We start from the raw sequence: 23,851 nt of genomic DNA, 5'->3' as shown, positions 1-23,851 counted from the left end.
TTGCTAAGTGGGCAGCCTTAAGCAAGTCTCTGTAGGCCCACCCCTTATCTCTATCTCTAAATTATAACCAACAACACCCACTACACCAGGCCAGCCGAATGGGAAAATGACATGACCCCAAGATCCCACCACAGAAAATACTCACAGACTTTAAGTATCTAGTACTATTAAAATCATATTCTCTACTACAAACTGATATTAACAAGTTGATTAAGGGCCAACAAGCTAGCTCAGCAAGTAAAGATGCTTGCCACCACCAACCCACATGATGGAAGGAAAGAACTAATTCCAGCAAGCTGTCCTGCCTTCCACATGCAGGCACACACTAAGTAAATAAAGAAAGGGTAAAAAATAAAACAGCTGGGCAGTGGTGGCACATACCCTCAATCCCAGCACTTGGGAGGCAGAGGCAAGCAGATCTCTAAGTTCGAGGCCAGCCTGGTCTACAGAGTTCCAAAACAACCAGGCCTCACAAAGAAACCCTATCTGAAAATATAAAAATTGAAAATAAAAACTGTCAGCCAGGGCCTCACTTGTTCCATTAGTGAGATTAGTAACTTACTGTTGTTTATGAAGAGTTGTTATGTGGAGGAATTGAAAATAAAAATTATCAAGCCATAATGCATATATTATGAAATGCTTGGGCATGGTGGTGCACACCTGTAATCCCAGTCCTGAGGAGGCAGAAGCAGGTGGATTGATGTGAGTTTGAGGGCAAGGCTGTTCAAAAAAAAAATTTTTTTAATTTAAATTTAAAAAGTGAGCATTATGAAATGCTCAATAATTAAAATACTATTTTAAAAAAAAATCACAATATCTCTTGCACAGTAGTGAGTCACCATGGAGAAGCATGGCTTTGCAAACTCTGCCTTAGGAGGTAGCACTTGGGTGGTTTGTTGCATTCAGACAACTGAGAACAACACAGTTGCCTGTGTGCTGTCCCACAGGTGGGCTTCCCTGCAGGATTGAACAGACCAGCAGACATGGAAGAAGAAGGCTACACAGAGAAACTATGTCTTGGAAAACAAAACAAAACCCCACTGAACTGAGGGGGGGGCTGTAGAGATGGCTCTGGGGTTAAGAGTATTGACTGCTCTTCCTGAGTTCAATTCCCAGCAACCACATGAGGGCTCACAACTATCTATAATGTGACATGGTGACATGATGCCCTCTTCTGGCCTGCAAGTGTAGAACACTGCATACATATTAAATAAAATGAGTTCTGCACCCTTTAAAAAACAAAAAACAAAAAACACTGAACTGCCTTCTAACTTCTCCATGCTTAACCATTTCTAGTTGGGAACACTTTGGAGCAGAGTGATATTTCCTCCTTTTAGCATGGCCCAACCCAGTTGTTTTCTTGACTTAGTTTTAGAATAAATCTCTTCTGTATCATTTAATACAAGGTTTTGTTTTTTGTTTTTGCTGTTGTGGTGGCGGCGGCAGCAGCAGTTTTTCAAGACAAGGTTTTTTTCTCTGTGTAGCCTTGGCTGTCCTGGGCTCACTTTGTAGACCAGGCTGGCCTCCAACTCACAGTGATCCACCTGCCTCTGCCTCTGCCTCCTGAGTGCTGGGATTAAAGGCATTAGCCACCATGCCTGGCTAATACAAGGTTCTTAAGACCACTTCAGGTGCTACACAGAGAAACCCTGTTTCGAAAAAACAAAACAAAACAAAACAAAAAACAAACAAACAAACAAAACCCACCTCTTCCTGTGTAAGAGAGGAACCAGACCAAGGCCAACAAGCTTTGGTGACCTGATCTCACATCTGCAACTACTTCTCCAACTGAAAGGGCTTTCCTATGACACAGGTCAATTCTAACTAGCTAAATTCAATGTATATGAATAATCTAATAATTCCAATGCAAATCAATGAAATTACTCTTTTTGAGAATGCCTAAAATAAAGCAAATTCCACAAATACTATGGAAATCAACAACTTTTCAAAATATTTTCAACCTTCTTACCTTCAAGGGCTTGGCACTGCTCAAAATACAAACATGCCGGCATAGACTTGCTAGTTATTTAGTAACTCTGTATTACAATTGTGCTATTAAGCTAATAAGCATGATGAATCTTGCCTGAAATCCCTGCTCACTAAAGTCTGAAACAAGACTAGTGCCATAAAGTTAAAGCCATCATGGGCTACAGAGAGTTCCAGAACAACCAAAACTTCACAGTACTATCCTATCTCAAAAAGAGGGGACATGCAGAGACCGGGGGATGTAGCTAGATGATAGAGCAATTTTTGTTTGCTTGGTTGGTTGGTTGGTGTTTTTGTTTTTCAAGACAGAGCTCTGCCTGCCTCTGCCTCCCTGAGTGCTGGACTAGAGGAGTGCACCACCGGGCCTGGCGGTGTAGCGTATCTTTAGCATATCGTTGTCCTAAATTCAATTCCTAATGCTAAAGAAAAGAAAGAAAAAGAAAACCTGGAGCAGAGACTGCAATGGTTAAGAATATATGCTGCTCAAGACAGACACCAGTATCGGGCAGTGCACATCCGCTTATGACTCCAGCTCCAGAAGGATCCGACACCACAGGCACCAGCTATCCCTCCCCCCCCACCCCCTCTCACACACACACACACACCAGAAACCAGGGAGTTGATATTGCCTGGCAACAACTTGGTAGGTAGGAGAGACGATCTGACATGCACTGCACAATATCCTGCGTAAACTGATATCACCAAATGGTCTTCTGGCTGCCACACACACACATATTATACACAAACATGATGATGACATAAAAATAAATAAATTGACCTTTTTTTAAAAAGGAGATAAGTCAATGGGTAAAAAGTGCTTGCATCAACACCATCAGACAGGGCTTAAAATCCCCAAAAGTAATGTAAATAGCTGATGTGTAGTGTGTATCTGGATCCCAGTAGTCCTCGGGAAATCCAGCATTCTTATCAGGGATGGAAAGCAAGAGAAGAGAATTCCCAAGAGCTCATGTTTCAGCCAACCTGGTATAGACAGCAGCAAAACAGACACCTCATTCTGAAAGGTTGAAAGGTAAGGATGACACCAAGGTTGTACTATGACTTCCACATATACACACAGACAGACAGACAGACAGACAGACAGACACACACACACACACACACACACACACACACACACACACACACACACAAGTTATTAGAAACTGCCAAAGCCTTGCACAATTATAAGAATTTCTGTTAGAGAAAAAATGTGACCAAGCATTAAAACTTATTCCACCACTGCCCAACTCCTTACTGTGATTTCCAGCCAGTACTCAACACCATAGTGAATATGAAAAATTTAAAGAATCTAGAATAAAATGATTACATAAAATGCTTGCTTGTGTACAGGGTGGGGGAACTGAAGATAATCCCAATGTCTCTGGCACACTAAGCCAGCAGCACCCTATCACTGAACAAAACACAGTATTTTCACGTGGCATTTTATTTGTTCTAAAACTAGAGTTACAGCTAGTTGGGAACATCTGGGGGGCGGGGGTGTCCTAGGAATCAACCTCAGGTCCTCTGGAAGATAAAGAAATGCTCTTAAACACTGAACCATCTCTCTAGCCTGATTTTCTTTGTTTTTAAGAAAAAAAGTATTTGTGGTAAGATATGAGATGGGGGTGGGGGGGGATATTATTCACCAAATAAAATCCAACTACCTTTAGACAACACTAACAATAACCTATTAGAAACTGAGAAAAATAATTAGTAGACATAATATTCTTAGAAATGTTACGTCCTACTGTGTGCCTCAAACTTAACATGGCACATTACTTCATTCCTGTCCAGTAGAGCAAAATCCTCCCTATCTCCTCATGGCCCAAAAAGTAATTACTTATTGATTCTGCATTTTAAAGATCTCTTCACTTTCTCTGTAGTGCCATCACCTTGACTTAGTTCAGAATTTCATTATCTGCCTAGTGCCTATGGCTACCACAATTAAATGATTCAAATAAAAGAAACATTATCTCAAAGTCTGGACAATAAAAGTCCAAGATTAAAATATCCATAGGACTGGTATTTCTGAGGCAGTGAGAAAAGATCTGCTTACAAGCCTCCAGCCATCCCCTTTGGTTTTATGATTTTTAAGCAGATATATCTGAGACATAGTTAGCACTCCATAAGTATTATTTACAGTAGCACTATCCCCTCACAGTTTGGAAAAAACAGTTAAGTTTTTTTTTTTGTTTTTGTTTTTTGTTTTTTAATGTGCCTGATGCCCACAGAACCCAGAAGAGGGCAGAGATTTGCCTGGAACGGGAGTTAACCAATGATTATAAACTTCCAAGTGGGTGCTGGGAATTCCACCAACGTCTTCTGAAAGAACTGCCAGTGCTCTTAACCACTGAGCCATCTCTCCAGCCTCAAGAGCTGACATTTTAAACAGGAAAGGAAAATTAACAACTATAATTTGGTTAAAATAAAATAGAGAGGGACAGCCGGGCGTGGTGGCGCACGCCTTTAATCCTAGCACTCGGGAGGCAGAGGCAGGCGGATCACTGTGTGTTCGAGGCCAGCCTGGTCTACAAAGTGAGTCCAGGACAGCCAGGGATACACAGAGAAACCCTGTCTCAAAAAACCAAAAAAAAAAAAAAAAAAAAAAAAAAAAATAGAGAGGGACACAAAATTTACTGTGGTTCTAAGTAAGCAAAAGCAGAGGCAGAAAGACAGCAAGTATATGCTGAGTTGGGCCTCAAAACCTCGAGGACATAAAAGTCTTCTCCCAAGTACTTTAGAACACTTCTTATTTAGAGGTAATCGTACAGAGTAGCTAAGGTGAGGTCACTAGGGTGAGTACACAAGGATGACAAAAGGAATGGGGGAGGATGAGGAACAGGGAAGGGGATGTAGGAGAGGGAAGGAGGGTGGGGCTGGGAAGTGAGGGTGGATGGGGCTACGACCAGGAGGTAAAGTAAGTAAATAAATACATTTTTTTAAAAAAAGAATGAACAAACAATTCAGGGTCTGAAAGGGCTTTTCCCAAGAAGAAGGCAGCAATGACACTGCCTGCAGCTCATCATAAAACCTATTACTTGGTGTTCTCTCTCCTAAGGGGGTAAGGAAATTTCATAATTAGGAATAGTAAATCTAAAGGGGAGGGAAGGTATTTTTAAGCACCAACTAGTATCTTTCCCACGCCATCCCCACCTCATTAAGTATGTTTTAAAATACTACCAAAGCAGGCCTTTAAAGAGTTCACCTTTGATTAAACTCCTTTCATAGTCTAATGGCTTCAAGCTCCATTAATTCAGACTATACTGTGGAGATTGATTTTTGTCATAGCCAGGATCAACAGAAGTAACAGTTATTTAAATAAAGCAATTGCCTACTGTGAAGTAGAAGCAATGTGTCTCCCATGAAGTACTTATTGCCAACAAAATCTAACAAGTAGGCTGTGTTTTAAGCTTAGACACAGGAAGGAAAGTAACCCTTCCTATATAAGACAATCGCCTCTTTGAAATAAAAAGTCTTTATTTCTGAGAACACATAAAAAGTTGAGGCAACCTGTTTTCCAGTTCTGAGAGACCACTATTACATTGCACAAGCCACCCAGACAGAACACACTGAAACAAAATCATGGCTGAGGCAGCCAAAAAGCCATCTACCCTGTAATAAAGTGCTAATGCCAATACTCTTCAACTTGTAACTCAGAGTCTGTCCTAAGCCTCTACCAAAATTCCAATCTGATGTAGAAAAGTAGCATTGCTTCATTAATTGTGTTCTTTTTTTATTAATTTATTTGTAATATGCTAGAGTATTTTGCCTACCAGTGAATCTATGAACTACATGCCAGGTGCCTGTGAAAGGTATAGTGTCAGCCACCATGTGGGTGTTGGGAACAGAACCTGGGTCCTCTGGAAGAGCAGGCAGTGCTCTTTCCACTACCGTATTCTTCTCCCCCCGCCCACCCCGATACAGGGTTTCTCTGACTGTCCTGGACTCACTTTGTAGCCCAGGCTAGCCTCAAACTCACAGAGATCCGCCTGCCTTTGCCTCCCAAGTGCTGGGATTACAGGTGTCTGCCACCAACTCAAGGCAAAGTATTCTGTGAACCCCAAAGTTACCATTAGAAACTATCCTTAGTTGGAGATATACTCAGTGGCAAAGCACAGGCCTAGCACTCAAAACGCCCTGGATTTGATCCTGAACACCACCAAATAAGAACCCATAACATTTATATCATCTATCATACTAACACAATTATACTTTATGGTAACAAAAGCAACCCTATTTATACGCCTTTAATCCCAGCACTGGGGAGGCAGAGGCAGGAGGATCTCTGATTTCAAGGCCAGCCAGGTCTACAAAGTGAGTCCAGGACAGCCAAGGCTACACAGAGAAACCTTGTCTCGAAAAATCGAAGGAAGGAAGGAAGAAAGGAAAAAAGAAAGAAGAATTTGAAAGAAAAATCCAATTCCAGCTATGAAGCAGGCTAAAAAAAAAGATCCCAAGTCCAAGACCTGCCTATGCAGCAAGTGTATGAACAGAAGAAAGGCTGCCCTGGGGGCGCTGCTGAGTGCAGTGCACACAACGCAGAGTCTGGAAAGTTCAACACTCAGGTATCGATCCACCAGGCATCTAGTTTCAACCTTCTCCACTCAGCAGTGCTGAGAATGTTTCTAGGAGAGGCCATACGCAGGTTCTACTCCAAAAGGTTTGCAAACACAGGCTGCTCCCATCCTTTTGCTTACTGTTCCACAAATGCCTGAAAAGAAAACTCAGTTCAATTTAGTTGAATCAATAACAATTCCAGTTTTTATAAGCCAGTATGTTTTAAACTAAGCAAAGATATTCCCTAGGGCCAAATAATTATGATGTATTATTATCTAGCAAATCTTTAAGCCAAACCACATCATTTCTTTCCAAAACTCACGTTTCTACAAAACTGGAAGACCACGTGGGAAGGAAGAACTCAGAACACCTAGATTATGTTTCCAGTACGTAGATTATTTTTCCAAATGAAACAGTCAGAACCAAGAGAATGAACATGCTGATCTACACTGCCCTCTAGAGTCGCCTTCCCATAACTCCTTTTAGTACTGAAATAATTAAATTCTAATTATAACTCTCTTAATTGCACAAATGTTCAGTATTCTAATATTGCAGACTGGCCTTTTTAATGGATTAGTCGTAGTTTTTATTAAAACCTACAGTATTTCAATTACTCACCATTATTAAAGGTCAAAACTACTTGCCAAAATAGAAAGGAATGTACCCAAAACAAAATTTTCTAATTTGCATTTCTTTTTTAAAAGTTTTAAAAGGGCTCAAACTGAAGATTTTCATAAAACAAAGACCACTTGGAGCATATATTAATGAGCTCAAAAGGCCAGGAACACACAAATCTCAGCCAATAGAGCCAGTGCTCCCTGGGGAATGCTCCCAGCAGCTTGCATCTGTCCTTGCAGCTCCTCACAGCTTTTCTTCTTGCCAGGCAAACCAGAGTTCCAAAGGGATTTAAGGAGCTAATGAGACGCCATGGCAACTAAGACTTGTGTTAAAGCACACACTCCAATGCCCACTTTCCCTGAGTTCCCAACAAGTAACCTAGTAAGGACTAAAAGAAAGTAAACTGCAAACCCGAATCAACCTAGCAACTCTAGTATCTCCAACAGCTAAGCCTTTTAATCTTTATACTGAAGAGCTTATAAAATATATTCATTAATGTGCGCCACTGCTAGTACTGCTGCTTTGCCTGTCACAGCAAGTTACCAGGATTTAATCTAGATTTGTCACACCCTTGTTCAAAAAAATTTTTTTTTTTAAATAATCACTGCTACTGACATTGTTCCTGTTACTGAACAGCCACCCTAACACTGTTGCCTGTGTAACAAAATCTTAGGGGCAGGGGATCAAACCACTGGAGTGCAAGCATTTATATACAATGACAAAAAAAGTATTTCAAACAAGAAACCAAACTAATACTGCACACCTAGATGTCTACTATTACTTTTTAAAGTACCTAATAAAAATAATCAAGAGGTTTTAATCCAGTAAAAGAGCTATAGAAGTGAAAATCAAAAATAGCCCAAGATTAGGGCCCACAGGTCAAAAGAGTAGAGCCTGGTTTTGTAAAATAAAAATTTTACTGAAACACAGCCTCATACGCTTGTGTCTATACATGGCTGCCTTCTCACAATGACAGAACTGAAGTGTCTCCACCTGCTGTAGCCAGCACTGACAGATCTGTCAGGCCCTGCGCAAGAGCAAGACCCTGGCCTTCTCCAGACTGACACCTAGCTCTATCTCCACCACAGCCTAAAACTCAAGGCAATGACATGATGTGGATTAAAAGGAAGGAAAAACTGACAGATGTGAAAGACTCCTTCAATATGGTTATTCACCTTAGGCTTTTCGAGAACGGACTGGTCCACTGTTTTGTTTTTCAGGGGCTTCAGGGATAGTTCAGTGGTTAGAAGCACTTCTTGCTCTTCCAGAGGACTCAGGTCCAGGTCCCAGCACCCACATGGTGGCTCGTGGCTATCTGTAACTCACAGGGATTCCACACCTTCTCCTGACCTTCACGGACACTGCACGCACGTAATGCAAAGACATACATGCAAGCAAAACACCTACATACATAATTTATACATAGTTTTTTTTCCTTTTTTAAAGATTTGTTTTATTTATTTATTATAGAGTGCTCTGTCTGTGTGTACATCTGCAGGCAAGAAGGGGGCATCAGATCACATGGTAGATGGTTGTGAGCCACATGTATACCTGGTGCCCATGGAGGTCAGAAGAGGGCATCAGATTCCCGAGGACTAGAGTGACAGTTGTGAGTCAACATGTAGGTTCTGGGAGTGAAACCTGGGCCCTCCTCAAAAGAATAAGTGCTCTTAACCACTTGAGTAATCTTTCCAGCCCCCAAGTTCTAAGTACTTAAAAATAAATAAATAAAATAAAATAAAATAAAAGCCAAAACAAAACTTCTGTGTGCCAGGCATGGTAGCATGCAATGGTTTTTTGTTTTGGTTTTGGTTTTTTGAGAGAGGGTTTCTCTGTGTCACCCTGGCTGCCCTGGATATTCTTTGTAGTCCAGGTTGGTCTCAAATTTACAGAGAGTCGCCTGTCTCTGCCTCCGCCTCCGGAGTGCTGGGATTAAAGGTGTGTGCCACTATGCCCGGCTACTAGCACACATTTTATAATCCCAGAAGGCAGAGGCAGTAGGTCTCTGAGTTCAAGGCCAGCCCAGTCTAAATAATGAACTCCAGGCAGGCTAGAGATACGTAATGAGATCCTGTCTCAAAACAAACATGCTGTAAGACCATCAGAGGATGTCCATGGATGGTACCAAACCATATACTTATCATGTTTATAACTATATATACAAAACTATGATAAAGTTTCTTCAAATAAAGATTAAAAACTAAAACATTTTATATACCACAAGGAAAGTTATATAAGTGTGAGTCTCTTAAAATATTCTTTATACTATAGTGACCCTTTTCCTTGTAAGACGACATAAAAAGCATTTTTATAGCTTTCCTAAAACACAACATCGTGGACCATGTTACTTAGACTCTAACAACCCAGGGTTACTAATAGGAAAGTAGGGTGCAGAGCACAGGTACCCTGTAAAATGGCTGGATTCGTCTCCAGAGAAAACACAAGACGCTGAGAGTTCATCATGCTGCTCAGAACTAAAATATGCAATTTAAAAGTGATGAATTGCTTTATCTCTGTATTTTTCTATTTAGTCTCTTTAAATCATTAACTACCAACAATTAATGATGAAAAGCAAAAATCACACATAAGGGGGCACTACTAAAGATATGTTACATTTAAAAGAAACAAAAGAAAACTCAGAGAGTCACAGTTCGACATCTTTTCTCATGGTTTCCTTCTTTTGTAATTCCAAGGAACCCTAAGCACTGGTGAGATGCTTCAGTGGGTAAAAAGCACGGCTGTGCTAGCCTAACAACCTGAGTTTTATCCCCAGAACCCAAGGAAAGTGGAAGGAGAGAACCAACTCCCGAATGTTAGCCTCTGACCAACATATGCACTGTGTCATGCTTGCATGCAGCCATGCACACACACATGTGCACACGCGCGCGCGCGTGCGCGCGCACACACACACACACACACACACACACACCCCGAATACATACATAATAGTAATGATGATAATAATAACAAATTAAATTATAAGAATGAAAGTGTTGGGGGGAGGAGGAGAGAAGAAATTACACCTCATCCAACCCCTCCTCTGTAGACTGAGACACAAACCTTTCAGGAGAACTTCTGGTCAGAACACCGCCCCACAGGAAAGCAGAAAACCCCAAAGCAATCTCTAGCCTGTTTGGTTGCTTGGTATCTGAAGTTTGTTGATGATGACGACTTGAGGTATTGTTTTTGTTTTGTTTTGTTTTACAATCTGAAGGTATTTAATGAAAGCACATTGACATTTTAGCAAATTTATTTAAGGTGGCGCACACCTTCAGTACCAGCTATGTAAGGCAGAGGCAGGTGGGTCTCTAGACTTTGAGACCACCCTGGTCTACAAAGAGAGTTCTAGGGCAGCCAGAGGTACATAACGAGACCCTGTCTTGAGTAAAAACAAGAAAAAAAGAGATAGCAAAAGTCTAGCGAACTTGACACATGAGCTGCATATTCCAAGAGGGAGAGGCTGAAGAGCTGCCTCAGTGAGGAAAGGTGCTCTTCACATAAGCAACTCCATAAAACTGTCTTCGGGCCTGCACACAGATACAAATAAAAATTTAAAAATACGGGTTGGAGCGATGGCTGAGAGGTTAAGAGCACTAGCTCTATAGTGTGATCTATAGTGTGATCTACTGCCCTCTTCTGGCCTACAGGTGTACATGCAGGCAGAACACTGTATACACAATAATAAATAAATTTTTTTAATTAAAAAATAAAATATAAGCAAAAAGAGAAGGGGTTTCTGAAAAGAAAAGGAAACATGCTAATAAATCAGTTTCAAGGCTATAAAAGACCACTTTGCTCAAAACAATCTGAAGATTACTACACTTCTACTTCATCAATGCGAAAATGAGAGTTGTTGAGGAAAATGGACATACAAATTTGAGCTTCATTCATTGCACACTTGATATGAACAAAGCACTGGTGTCCAGGAATGAGGCAAACGGGCACACACTATTCCACTGTCAGAGTGACGTCCCAAGGAAGTAGTATTGAGCACAGTGCATGCCAACTCCTTTGAGAAAACATCAAACTACAGTATTCAAGTCTTACGCTCAATCAAAGCTCAATCAATGTCAGCCAAACGCTGACATTAAATAACGTTTAAATCATTCTAGATTGTTCAATGGCTTGGGGGTTTTGTTTTTTGAGACAAGATCTCTCTAGGTGGCCTAGGCTAGGCTGTTAATGCTGAAATTACAAGTGTGTTCCACCACACTGTAAAACATTTTTAAAGTCAATAAGTAAGTTATAAATGTAGAAAAGAGAAAGCAGCACAGTATGAAACCCGGGGCTGGAAGTGGATGTCTACTCAGTACCTCCTTCCACACACCTTTGCTCCAAGACTGGGGACTGTGCGTCTGACTTGTGCAATGACGTCTGTCTGCTTGTTTTTCCTGGTTTGTTCTGCCTTCCCTCTGCCCAAAACAGACTTCCATCTTCCACACTGGCATATCCACTCTTCAGGTAGTGCACTTAGTCAGGGCTCTCTAAGACAATGTAACTCATAGCATGAATATTTATAGTTTTTATACATTAAGGAGATTTATGGTTATCTCCCAATAGGAAGGACAAGAATACAGAAGTTGGTCACTGCACCTCAACAGTCTCAGTATTTCGTGGTAGAATTCCAGAGGATTCCTAGAGAATTGCCGGTCTTCCATGTAGGCTAGAATGCCTAAAAGGTAGGTTCTAACCAGGGAAGGAAGGAATGCCTCAGCAACAACAAAGATGGACTTGCCATCAAGAGTGATAGTAAAGGCGGGCAGTGGTGGTGCACTCAGGAGGCAGAGGCAGGTGGATTGTTGTGAGTTCAAGGCCAGCCAGTCTACAAAGTGAGTCTAGGACAGCCAGGGCTACACAGAGAGACTCTGTCTCAAAAAAACCAAAAAGAGTGATAGCAAGCAGGCACAAAGCAAAGCTTCCTTCTTCCAGGTCCTTTCATGTAGGCAGCAACCAGACTAAGGGTGAGCCTAAGGGTGAGCCTTCTTACCTCAAATGATCTAATTAAGAAAATCACTCACAGTTGAGCATAACTGCTTGGGTTTAACTAATTCCACAAGCAGTCAAGCTAACACAAAGATTAGCCACCATCTCATCCTTTAGGTCTCACTTAGTTCTCTCTTGCTGTGAGTCACCTAACAGAACTCTGTTCGTCCCCACTTCAGAATACCACATGCTACCAAAATTACTTTATCTCATACTTCATACATCTACCTGTATGAAGTCAAGAAAAGTCTCTTCACCATCATTAATCCCAAAGAGTTAGCCAGATTTCTGGAGCAAAGCCGACTCTAGTTATTAGCTATCAAGTTAGTCCAAGATGCTAAGTGAGAGGTATGGATGTCATGAGGGGCATTTTAAAAAGCAACTAAAGGACAAAGACTTGGACCTGCTGGTCAGCATACATGCAGTAATTATCCAAGGAAAAGGAGAAAATGCCTTTGTTTCCTGCCTAACAAGTTAGTCAAAGCAAAATACACCGTGCCAGCCAGTGTACACCTTTAACCCCAGCACTTGGAGGCAGAGGCAAGTGGATCTCTATGAATTCCAGGGCAGCATTTAACATAAATTTAATTACATTGTATTAAGGAAAAACGTTTTCAAGGTGAATAGCGCCAACCTAATGTAGCATGTGTATGAAAGGATTCACTTTACTTAAATACAATTAACAAAGAACAATTATTACAACATGACAGCCTAGGTTAGCCATGATTCCACAGCAGAAATCAATGTATCATACTCACCCCACACCTTGATACCAAGCACCGTCTAGAACCACTGTGCAGTGTACACTGTCTTCTACACAAGGCCTCTGCAGTCAAGCTAGACTCTCCCTGACATGTACTCCAAAGGCAGGCAGCTCCCCGCCCCTTCTTCCCTCTCCCCTGACCCTCATATCTCTCTCCCAGTGCTAAATGTATGGAAGAAAAGCTGATTGATATATGAAGTTAATCAGCCACTTTAGGATATTTAACCAAATCACAGCAGCAGTTTGATCTCTTAGTGGCCAGTGAAAGTCTAAGTTGGTTTTACAGCTTGCCTTTTTCCTGTTCTTCTTAAATAAGTCTCTCTATGTAGCCTCAACTGCGCCACTAAGTCATTAAGAAAACTGGAAACACAACTGACTAAATTATTGCCTTCTCTAATATGGGGATCCTTACCTACGCTCATGTGCCTATATAACAACAAACTAGAATTCACCAATATTATTCCATACACGTTTAGCCCTCAAACCTATCTTCTCACCAGTGTTTTTTTGTTTGTTTGTTTTGGGGTTCCTTGGTTTTTGTTGGTGGTGGTTTTGTTTTGTTTTGGTGACACCAGACTTTACTATGTAGTCAGAGCTAACTTGGAACTCCTCTTGGTACCTCCAACACATTATACTTGCTTTTAAATCATCTTCTAGGCCCGGTTCATTTCTCTTGATGTATCCCGGTCTCTCCTCCAGCTCCGTCCTCTCATGCTCCTCTTTCTCCTCCCTCACTGGATCAGGATGTCCCACCCTATTCTCTATTATTGCTCAGTATTGGCTAGTTGTTTTTATTGACAATACAGAGAACAAATGGTGACATGTTTACACAAACTTGACACAGGAGATACTTAGAATAAACATCACAATACAATGTCCATTGATGCAGAGAGTGGGGTGGAGAAACCAGCATTTGAATGAACAAGGATAAACTGCACACAGTCCACAAGAATATTATGCCAACACTGAGCCATCTCTGCAGGCCCTCATATTTTTTCCTAACCATTCTGATACAATGGTACAAATCTATAATCCCAGCACTCAAGAAGCTAGAGGAGCTGGGGTGGTGGGGGTGGCACACACCTTTAATTCCAGCACTCGGGAGGCAAAGGCAGGCGATCACTGTGAGTTCGAGGTCAGCCTGGTCTGCAAAACAAGTCCAGGACAGCCATACCTAACACAGAGAGACTATGTCTTTAAAAAAAAAAAGGGGGGGGGGGCATGGTGGTGCATGCCTTTAATCCCAGCACTCGGGAGACAGAGGCAGGTTGATCTCTGTGAGTTCAAGGCCAGCCTGGTCTATAGAGGGAGTCCAAGATAGCCAAGGCTACACAGAGAAACTCTGTCATGAAAAACCAAAAAAAAAAAAAAAAAAAAAAAAAAAAAAAGGAGGCTAGAGGAGAATTTTGAGTTCAAGGCAAGCCAGGCAGGGCTGCATAGTGAGACGGTGGCTTAAACAAAGAAAAAGGAAAAACATGATGAGATGGCTCAGTGGTTAAAAGCACTGGATGCTGATCCAGACCTGGGTTTGAATTCTAGCAGCTACTTGGTGGTTCACAAAACATCATCTGTAAGCCAATGCCAGAGGATCTGATGCCCACTTCTGGCATTCTTAGGGACCAAGAATGAAAGTGATAAACAAAAACACATGCAGGCCAACACTCATACACATACAATGATTTCTTTTTTAATAATTCAATGCTAGTCATGGTAGTGCATGCCTTTCATGCACTCACTAGTACATTCCTCTCAGCCCTAGGGAGGCACAGGCAGGCAGCTTTCTGAGTTGCAAGCCAGCCTGGTCTACATAGGAAGCTCTGAGCCAGCCAGGGCTATATATAGCAAGACTCTGTCTCAAAAAAGGGCTGCCAGAAAGGATAAAGAGATGGCTCAGCAGTTAAAAGCACTGGCTGCTCATTGCAGAGGTCCTGAGTTCAAGTTTCAGCAACTACTTGGTGGCTCACAACCCTCTGTGTGGTTCCCTCTTCTGGTGTGCATGAAAACAGGGTATTCATATACACAAATAAGTAATTCAGGGAGGGGGAGTTTCTGGAGAACTGGCTCCACTTTTAAGAGCGCTTGTTCTTACTGATGGCCTGGGTTCCATTCCCAGCACCCACATGACGATTCACAAACATTCATAATTTCAGTTCAGAGGATCCGATACACCAAGCATATACATGGTGTACATACATAATGCAGGCAAATAAATAAAATAAAAAATTAATTCATTTTTTGGAAAGGAAAAAATTCTGTCATGCCTACAGGGCCCAAGTAATTATGGTGGTGGTGGTGGTGGTGGTGGTGGTGGTGGTGGTGGTTTTTTGAGATGGGTTTCTCTGTGTAGCCCTGGCTGTCCTGGATTCACTTTGTAGACCAGACTACCCTCAAACTCACTGAAAGCTGCCTGCCCCTGCCTCTCAAGTGCTGGGATTAAAGGCATACACCAAACATGCCCAGCCAATTATTGCTCTTATTAAAGTATTTTTAATAAAGTATCAGGGCATACACACTTTAGAAGAGGGACTAAGAAAACAAATGGCTCTCTTTTGTGGGAGGGGAGTTCTAGGTAGGGTTTCTCTGTGTAATAGCCCTGGCTGTCCTGGACTCACTTTGTAAACAAGGCAGCCTGCCTCTGCCTCTCTGCACGCTGGCATTAAAGGTGTGCATCACCACCCCTGACTGACAAATGGTTCTCTCATCAGGCAATTCAAGGCCAGGAAAGAACAAGATGGAGGTGATAATAATGGGTAATCTTTATCCCGATGTAAAGTGTTGTGTGTCCAGCTCTTCTTATTTGGTATTTAATCTTCTACTCCTCTAAACATCACCTCCACTCTACAAAGTGAACAGAACAGTGATTATTACTGTCAATTTTTTTAGAAGGATAAGAGAAGCAGGAGTTGAAGTACCAGATCCAAGGTCATATAGCAAGTTGTCTCAAGATTAAAAGGCCACATGAGAACTCCAAACCCCTCCCTATGAACAACCCCAATACAGTGGCTGACTGTAAAAGAATTACATAGTGTCACTGTCAGCTTATTCAGTTTTCTTTTGAGAAAAACAAGTTCTAAGAACTTCTCCTGCTACTGGAATTCAACTGTAGCTAATGTTTAATTTAATTCACAATCACCAGTGGCATACATTGTTGGAAAACATACACTTACATAAGCAATCAATAGAACTGAAGAAAACAAGAGAGGCAACGTAATACAAGATGAGGGTGTCACTTTAGATTGTGGCCTGGAGAGCTTTCCTGTGGATTAAGACTGAAATGAAGTTCAAATTATAAGGCAGAAAAACCAAACCAAAAGACCAATGGTAAGGGACTCTAGGCAGGAGCTTTCAATAACAGCAGCACGCTGATGTGAGCTTTGGTTTGTTAGTTCCTCACACCAAATAGACACACCAATTTAAGTGCCGCTGAGAGCAAGGTGGGCAGTGACCAGAGGTTTTATGAAAACCTTAGAAAAACCAGTGCTAGCCTATGGCCATAGCAAGAAATATAAATTGTATTCTAAATGGGATGAGAAACAAAGGTTTAGGAGAACAGTGTGGTCTGCTTTTCTGAAAAGCTCACATCCTGTTTCCCAGGAAAACCTAATTACAGAATGACAAAAACAGGAGGAGGAGTGAGGAGGCTATACTCCCAGAAAAAAAGTGGTCAACAGGGACTGGCTGAAAGGATGAGGGCAAGGGCAGAGTGGTGGGGAATGTCAAAACCAAGCAGAAATTGCCTAAACTCCTGCAGCGCCTCTTGACCACTCGGGCTTCAACTGGAGAATGGATCTAACTAGACGCAGATCTTTATGCCCTTCTGCTCATAGCCTCAGCATCACAATCACCACCAGTGGTGACAACAGCATCACCCTGTTAGCATGACTCCCTACTGCTCTTCTCATGCAGCCTCTCAGAATTCTGTTACCGAGTTCTTCTAGCAAATGCCACAGATAGATCCAAGAAACCCCTAATAATTGTGAACAAAGAGTTTAGCTTCTGACACTCTATAGACAGGTAAACTCCTACAGACAACTAAAGCTGCTGATTCCTATGCACACCCAGGCTAGTGTGAGTTTCAGTTCTCTGTAATCTTTACAGTACTTCAAGAGTGTCAACAAGTTCTTCTCAGGGGAAGTACAACATTCTTTTTCCCATAATAACGCTGGCAAATTAAACTCCTTTTTTATTGGTTTACTAAGACATGGTCTCACTATGTTGCCCAGGCTAGCTTCAATCTCATGATTCTCCTGCTCTACTGAAATTACAGGAGTGAGCCATCATGCCTGCATTTTCTGTTTTGTTTTTTGTGTGTGTTTCCATGAAAATCCATTCAGCTCCCTTTCAGAACTACTAAGTGTTCCAATTAAATATTAAAATGTTCTATTGTTTTGTGCCTTCAATAAGACTCCCTCCTCCCAAAAGCTGAGAAGAGAAAGGAGGGGAAAGAAACCCAGTTTGTTTCTCAGGGCCTCAGTGGCCATAAATGAATGACAGTGATATCCTTCCAGGCTGCCCAGCACATCTGTACCGTGCACAGCTGTATCGTGCCGCCCACATCCCTCTGCTCTGCCACAAATATTTTCTACTTACCAGATACAACCGTACTCTTGCCACTGACTAATTCACATTAAACACAACCAGCTTTTATAACACATACCAACAGTGCCGTTAAAACCAGCACTAGAACAAAGATGCAGTTTCAGCTACTGATAGGGGTTATACTTACTGTCAATGCCTTAAAGATGCTAAAAGCACAGAATTGTGAGATGCTGCTTTTCTACAGCATGACAGTTCAAGTACTATAGACAGTAAACATCTAAGTATTCCTGTTACAAACTGCTGAGAAAAGCAGATGTGCAGCAAGCTGTAGGCCTAGTGTTAGAAACAGAACTCAGCTGACTAGTTCCCTCCAGCACAGATCACTGTAACTGTAGCAACCACAATACATCAAAGCCAGGACCCCAGGGAATTCCCCAAGAGGCTAGATTCTCAGCATCTCCTATAACTGTCAAAAGCTGCACAGAGTAGAGAGAAAATATACTAGGAAAAATGTCATACCAGTTTTCAACAAGGCTTCCCCACTTATACATCTTCCTAAAAGGGGGGAGGGGGGAATAATTTAAACGGTGTTTCTCAAAAATGAATGTAGACACTTCTGATTAATATGCATATACATGTTTTCATTCCCTAGTACATGCATAATATAATTAAGTAAATACTACACTGAAATCTTTTGGCTCTCGATGAAGACTTTTTATGGAAATATATTTATCCTGAAAAATAGCAGCTAAGGAACAAGAGTAACAAAGACTTACATAAACTTTGGTATGTTCTTCTGAAAGAGAAACACATGCTTCTAACTCTAGAGCAGGAGGCCAAACAGAGATTGCCAAGGCCAAGCCCAAAGCTGTTAGAAAAAGTTGTTGGTTGACTCCATGGATGTCTTAGAGAGAAAGTGGTCCAGGAGAGGGAAGGTGCTTTAAGGCTTCTTCAGACCGGTCAAGAAAAAGCAAGACCTGGTGCTTAGAAAAGAGACAGCTTCAGAGAGTCATCTGGCAAAAACTGAAGCAGTGGTCTATACCTTGGTACCTAATAAAAAGATACACAGGAAATGGTTCTTCGCAATGCCCTTTGTGGATTGTTTTGTCAGAAACAAGCCCCCATTGAAGCAAGGAAAAATGTTTACAGAAAAAGAAAGAAAAAATTATCAAGGCAACATCCCTCTGAAGACAAAAGTTAAGTACTGCCTAAGATAAGGTCCAGAAGTCCAGTTCCTCTGTTCTCAAAGCACAGTCTGCGTCCTGATGTGAACGTCTGTTAGGCAGTTTATAAAGAAATGTTCTTGTCAAGTGAAAAAAAGAAAGTTTTTAATTTTTAAAAAATGTATTACTGTATATGCATGTATGCTATATGTGTGAGTGAGGATGGATACCAGTGTGTGTGGAGGTCAGAGAATAACTTGGGAGTTCAACACTGAGCAAAGGATCAAACTCAGGCCATTGGGCATACATGACAAATACTTTTACCTTTTGAGCCATTTTTGCTGGCTAAAATCAAAATTCTTAACCAGGTCAACTGTGAAAGGCTTACTTTGAAGCAATGTGGGCCAGTCTAAAGGTAAAAAGAGCAACCACTATACCGCTCTTCCTGTTCTCTAGGTTCATAACATCCTCAGCACTGACTGGGCCCTCCTCTGGCATTTCATCTCGATTACCGGAACTCTACCAACTAAATCCATACTCGGTGAAAAGCAGCTACACAGAGTCAGTGCTTGGGGTGTGGCTCCTGGACTGTCACAGTGTTGAACCCTGCCTTACCACTTACAGATATGTATCTACTTTAATTACTATTTCCATTAGGTTTCCTCATCTGTTGAACGGGAAAACCAGGGCATCTACTTCACTCATGGTGTTGTTTGTTTTGTTTTTCTAAGACATGGGCTCTCTAGATGGTCTTGGCTGTCCTGGAACTTACTATGTAGACCAGACTGGCTTCTAACTTAGAGATCTATCTGCCTCTGCATCCCAATTGCTGGGCAACACCACACATAGCTCCACAGTGTTGTTACAGTAGTAAATTTCTTTAACGTATGTCAAGAAGCCTGATAAAAAGTCTGGCACATAATAAGTGTGTTTTAAAGGGTAAGCATTATTATTTAGTAAAATATATGATCCTGGGAGTACAATCCTTGCAGCGCCTTCAATAGCTCAAGGGGTGGATGGCTGAGAGCTGTAGCACTGAATGCCCATCTTCAGAGCTCAGACAGACACAGTCACTGCACTGAGCACTGAATGGAAGCACCTGGCAGGTATGTAGCAACAAACTGCCAACACAAGGGTCCTGCAGTCTGATGGAAGAAACAGAAATTTTGTTCATTTCCTAACTACCCGTAAGGGCAGCACAATGATCTCTCCTCTCTAATTGGAGAAAACAAGTTTGCACTGGCATTTTTATATTTTAAAATTTAAGTCAGACACAGTCAGGCTTAGTGGTTCTGTTTGTGGCTTTTGAGGTATACTTTCTTCTACAGCTGCTCTAGAAGTTAACCAATAAGGGGTGGGGCTGTCCTCAGTGTACACAGACACCAGCACATTTTTGCCAGGCAGAATGGAAGCCTTCCTCAAGAGGTGGGATCTCAAGGAGCTGCCCTTCACAAATCAGCAGCCAGCACTTCCACAGTAATCATGGCAGCACAGCCTAACCACAAAAAAATTCAACTTTCTAAAAATAGGGGGCGGGGGCTGGAGAGATGGCTCAGAGGTTAAGAGCACTGCTTGTCCTTCCAAAGGTCCTGAGTTCAATTCCCAGCAACTATATGGTAGCTCACAACCATCTATGGTGAGATCTGGTGGCCTCTGCTGGCATACAGGCACACATGCAGGAAACACTGTTAACTTAATAAATTTTAAAAAATAAAACTGTTTTTAAACATGAAATTATCTTATTCCAGATAAAGAACAATCTAAGATAAGAAAAACAATATTTTTAGAGGAAGCAAGTTTTTGTTGCCTGGACTTTAAAAAAATAAAATAAAATTCTATTTTTCCATAGTTCCTACATACACCAGCCAAAGGTACTGAAGCCTGATTTGTGTTGCTATGATGGTCCTCTACACAAATGTAGAATATGCAGAATATCTAGTCTGTTGTTCTGAAAGGCCTGGAGTCATCAGCTTATTCCTACAGCAACACCAGAGACTCAGGACCACATCTTTAGGAGTGTTTGTTTGTTTGTTTGTTTGTTTTGTTTTTTTAAATCAGGAGGTAGCTCCATGAAGATGATTAGCATCATCGAGCTATGTGCCAGCTCAATACCAATCTCAAGTAGAAGAACCCACAGGTCTGAAACCCTGCCTATCCTCTTGTGTAAGACCCTTAGGATACCATTCTCCCAAGGACTTTTCTTTAACAATGGCCTAAGATTTTAAAAGACTAGTTTAAAATAATAAAAGGTAAAATTAGCACAGCTCTTAATTATGAAGTAGGACCTAATCTACTAACAGAAGGCACCGTTATTACCACCACTCTTCATGTGAAAAAGACACAGAAGTCACCTGATTGTCTCTCACAGAGTTAGACATAGCAGAAGCAGCAATTTTCCACTCTTCATTCAGTCACACAGTCAGTCGGTTATTTATTTATTTATTTATTTATTTATTTATTTATTTATTTATCTATCTATCTATCTATCTATCTATTTTTGGTTTTCAAGACAGGGCCTCTCTGTGTCACCTTGCCTGTCTTGGACTCATTCTGTAGACCAGGCTGGCCTCGCACTCAGAGATCCACCTGCCTCTGCCTCCCGAGTGCTGGGAGTAAAGGCCTGCGCCACCAAGCCCAGCCACAGGCTCTGCTCTTACTGGTTGCTGTGCTGTTCACATAAAGCTTAAAAAGTCTCTCCAAAGAGAAAAGGATGAAGCTGAACGCTAAATGTGACTCTTCTTTAAGGAAAAAAAGAAGAAAAAATGTTTGTATATGATTTCTGGGTAGGGGGACACCTTGAGCACAGCAACATTCAGGGGTCAGAGAACAGCTCTGGGGTCAGCTGTCTCTGCACACCCTTAAGTGGGATGAACATTCGGGGGTCAGAGAACAGCTCTGGGGTCAGCTGTCTCTGCACACCCTTATATGGGATGAACATTCGGGGGTCAGAGAACAGCTCTAGGGTCAGCTGTCTCTGTACCTTTATGTGGGATGAACATTCGGGGGTCAGAGAACAGCTCTGGGATCAGCTGTCTCTGCACACCCTTATGTGGGACCAAGGCTCCTTGGCAAGGGCTTTTACTTGCAGAACCACGTTGTTGACCCTGGCCCTTGAAACAGCAATTCCTAAGGTTCATGTGTGCGCTCAGGGGTCAAGGTGTAAACCACCACAGCTAGCTTTGATGGCTTTTAGTTCTTTTTATTTTACTTTATGTGTATGGGTGGTTTGGCTGCATATATGTCTGTGTGCCACATGCATGCCTGCCGACTGCAGAAGTCAGAAAAGAGTATCAGATCCCCTGGAACCGGAGTTACAGGAAGCTGTGAGTAGCCATATGGGTGCCAGGTATCAAGTCTGAGCACTCTGAAAGAGCAGCCGAGGCCCTGACTGCTGACTTCTAGACATCTCTCCAAACGCCACCCCTCCCCTGCCAGGTGTGTGAGTGTGTGAGTGTGTGTGTGAGTGTGTGTGTGTGTGTCTGTCTGTGTGTGTGTGTGTGTGTGAGTGAGAGAGAGAGAGAGAGAGAGAGAGAGAGTGTGTGTGTGTGTGAGAGAGAGAGAGAGAGAGAGAGAGAGAGAGAGAGAGAGAGAGAGAGTGTGTGTGTGTGTGTGTGTCTGTGTCTGTGTATCTGTGTCTGTGTGTATCTGTGTCTCCCAAACAAGGTTTCTCTGTGTAGCCCTGGCTGTCCTGGAACTTGCTCTGTACACCGGGTTGGTCTTGAAGTCAGAGATCCGTCTGCTTCTGCCTCCCAAGTGCTGGAATTAAAGGTGAGCCAGCCCCCTTATTTCTAATCCTTTTACCTACAAGTTTTTGGAGTTTTTCTCAAGTAACAGAAAAAGAGAAAGAAAAGGAACATTTCACATTGTCTCCTAATTATGAGACACACACAGAAGAACTAAATTATTTCCAGGATCCTTTCAAAAGCAGCTCAGGATGACAAGACATCAAATAATACACAGCTAAAGAGCAATAATTCAGAAAAGTCAAAAGCAACAGCACACAACTTAAGAAAAAGTTGTGTAAAAAAAGTGGCAGGTGTGATGGTAGATGCCTTTAATCCCAGCGCTCTAGAGGCAGAGGCAGGCGGGCCGCTGTGAAATTTGAGGCCAGCCTGCACGGAGAAACCCTGTCACAAAAAAAAGAAAAGAAAAAAAAAAGAAAGAAAAAGAAAATTTTTCAAAAAATAAAATGCCAAACTAAGTCACTGCATATTTTTTGCTTTCATAATTATAAAAACTTTCCACCGGGCATGGTGGTGCATGCCTGTAATCACAGTACTCTGCAGGTAGAGGCAGGAGGATCAATGTGAGTTTGAGGCCAGCATGGTCTACAAAGTGAGTCTAGGACAGCCAAGGCTACACAGAGAAATCCTGTCTTGAAAAGCCAAAACAAAAAACAAACTTTCCAAAAAGTATTCTACTCAAAATCATATTTTAAAAACCTGACTAGGAATCATTACTGTGTGCTGTTTAAAAATAATAGTAAGCCAGGTATGGTGCCACACACCGTTAATCCCAGCACTTGGGACGCAGAGGCAGGTGGATCGCTGTGAGTTCGAGGCCAGCCTGGTCTACAAAGCGAGGTCAGGACAGCCAAGGCTACACAGAGACCCTGTCTCGAAAAACCAAAAAATAAAATAAAATAATAACAACCTGTCCTAGGCTATTAGAAGGAGATGTATAGTATGTTATTTTAATAGGCCTAAATGAGGAAGGTTCAATATTATTTTAATTTTTAAAGGCCTGTTTATGAAATGCAATCATCTTCCATTAAAAATGCAAGCTGTGCTTCAGCAAGAGGCTGTGTAAATGATTCATAGAAGACGGCTCTCCACTATGATCTCCTCTCCTGGGAGTTTCCTTCCAATGTTTCATCAAACCACTCAAGCTTTTATTAAGGATGCCTCCCTGTGATAAAAGGAGGAAAAAACAACAAAAATACACTTTCCCATTACCCTTACCACTGCCTCTTTTATTTGAGTGATTTGTACTTTTTAGTAAATGTAAAATTAATTCCTCATATTCTGCATACGTTTGCAATCATTTACTTTTATGGGCCAGTTAAGATTACTAATAGTATTCAAAGCAAAAAATTCAGATTTTTAAAAATCAGAGGTTTTAATTCACTTACTTATTCTGGTATTTTTATATGAGAGCTCTGTTGGTTGAAAAAAATTTTTTAAATCTATCTTTTACATGGTAAATGTTAAAAGATTTTAAAATGTTCAATCATCAGAGTCAA

General features: G+C 41.6%; 1 protein-coding gene and 1 long non-coding RNA gene across 4 annotated transcripts in view; one reads left to right on the top strand and one right to left on the bottom strand.

Moving 5' to 3' along the window:
* LOC311600261 overlaps nucleotides 1-21,564 on the top strand; it is a 72,330-nt gene extending 50,766 nt beyond the window's left edge. Inside the window, exons 2-3 of the long non-coding RNA XR_014780177.1 lie at nucleotides 10,809-11,840; nucleotides 19,066-21,564. This is a non-coding gene — a long non-coding RNA (uncharacterized lncRNA). The remainder of the gene's footprint in view (nucleotides 1-10,808; nucleotides 11,841-19,065) is intronic.
* The window catches only part of RERE (arginine-glutamic acid dipeptide repeats), a 337,601-nt gene that overhangs the window by 263,649 nt on the left and 50,101 nt on the right, over nucleotides 1-23,851 (bottom strand). The window lies entirely within an intron of this gene.

The sequence above is a fragment of the Acomys minous genome (genome assembly GCF_964271855.1).
Source record: "Acomys minous genome assembly, chromosome: 6".
NCBI classification, from domain to species: Eukaryota; Metazoa; Chordata; class Mammalia; order Rodentia; family Muridae; genus Acomys; species Acomys minous.
The sequence above is the reverse complement of the archived record's forward strand: the minus strand, read 5'-3'. Positions and strand labels throughout refer to the sequence as shown.